Raw genomic sequence first — 2,008 nt, 5'->3', positions numbered from 1 at the left:
TTTATCAAAGGAGCTGTAAACTTATCATAAGATATTGTTTTTTGAAATTCTTTATTGAATAATTTCTCTTACCACTAGGCTTACTTCTGGATCGTAGTTTTTATCATATACATAGATCTAATTGCATCATGAGTGACTGACAGCCCTTGTTATAAATGTATACTGCACAATAGCAGACCTGTCTTAAACAAATCCATCAAATACAGGAATATTTCTTATTTTATGAGATTTAAACATCCGTAGTCAAAATATTTCATGTATATGTAGTGTAATAATGCAACTTATAAAGACTATTTCTACAAGTAAATTTTATGCTTGACTGCAAATTTGTAGGTGGCATCCCTAATATTGTATCATTTGTCTTGTATGTAGAGGGATGAAGGAAAATTGCAAATTTAAATAACTAATGTGTTATGTTTGGTCCATTTCTTTAGCTGCATTACAAGTATGAGGGGAGAGGTATATTTTTGGTCAACAAATCAGACAACTTCAGAAATGTATTTTTCCTGTTGCTTTCAGTGTGTTTCGAGCACTTTTGATCTTCACCCCTGGTGGAATTCAGATATGAATTACGATGTACCCCGTCCCTTCAGCGTGTTCCCTGCAACGTTTCCCGTTCCAAATCTTATCTTAATTTTTACTTGGGAACCTGATTTGTGCCATCGGTATCGACGAGCACTTCATTTATTAGTGAGATGAGTTCTAGAAAAAAAGAGAAAAAAGAAAGAAAAAGAAAGATAAAAAAAAAAAAAAAAAAAAAAAAAAAATATATATATATATATATATATATATATATATATATTTATTTATATATATATTATATATCCATATATATATACACATACATACATACATATATATATATATATATATATATATATATATACATACATACATATATATATATATATATATATATATATATATATATATATATATATATATATATATATATATATATAATTTCTTTCATTTCCTGTAGTCACTGGGTAACTCACATTTGGTGCACCAGCGATGTTGGTAGAAGTCCGTGTGTGGTCTGAGAGTCCAGAGCATTCTCGTTATTCCCCGGGAAAGTTCTTGATAATACAAAGTAGTCGACCCACGTGTTGATAGCGCCGACGCATTACCCTCCGTGATGTTATGAGGGTAGGCGGAGCTTGCGAGCGACACAAACGAACGAACACACAGGAGGAATCTGAAAATAAGCCGTTAAAGCGTTGGAGTCATTATTCTCTTAACTGTATTAGACTGATTATCTGGCGAATTATATTGCATCACACTGTGCAGGGGTTCATTTTAAATGTCTCCACAAATACCAGCATGAGTGCATTATTTTGATTCATACGTCACTCAAAAAAATATGCAGCAGATAGGTGTGAAGAGCAACAACGCACAGATGTTTCACAATACCTAAGATATTTAATCAACAAAGAGACAAAGCTCCCCTAAGTTTCCTAACCAAATGGATTTGTAAAACTCCTTCCCACGCGCCATTATGCCCATCACCAGAGGCCAAAAAATATACAGAAATTCCAAGAGACATCCATTTAACACAAGACTACGAAATTATATTGGTAACAGGTTTCCCGGAAAGAAAGTATGTCCTGGAAGTGGAACAATGAACTTTCTAACTGGAATATGGTCATATTTGTATCCTTTAATTTTGAGAACAACAAGAGGCAACGTTTTCGTCTTGCTAAACCTGCAATCAAATCCCGCCCTGCCAGTGGATGGTCACCGCGGCCATTCTTTGTACGCAGCGGGGTAATTTAGAAGTAAATATAAACAGGCAGTCTGGCACAACGAGAAAAAACACTGTAACAAATGGAATAAAGCTAAATTACTATTAATAATAAGCATAATTTCTAAACACCCTGTCATCAATCGCACAGGTAACTCTGACAGAAGGAGAGGGAAAGAATGATATCCAGAGGCAAATGAACTGTTTTATAAAGTTGAAAAACAACAAATCAATCAATTCAGAGAGCAAGCAGTGAAAAGAAAT

The sequence above is a fragment of the Penaeus vannamei genome, chromosome 5 (genome assembly GCF_042767895.1).
Source record: "Penaeus vannamei isolate JL-2024 chromosome 5, ASM4276789v1, whole genome shotgun sequence".
Lineage (NCBI taxonomy): Eukaryota > Metazoa > Arthropoda > Malacostraca > Decapoda > Penaeidae > Penaeus > Penaeus vannamei.
The sequence above is the reverse complement of the archived record's forward strand: the minus strand, read 5'-3'. Positions refer to the sequence as shown.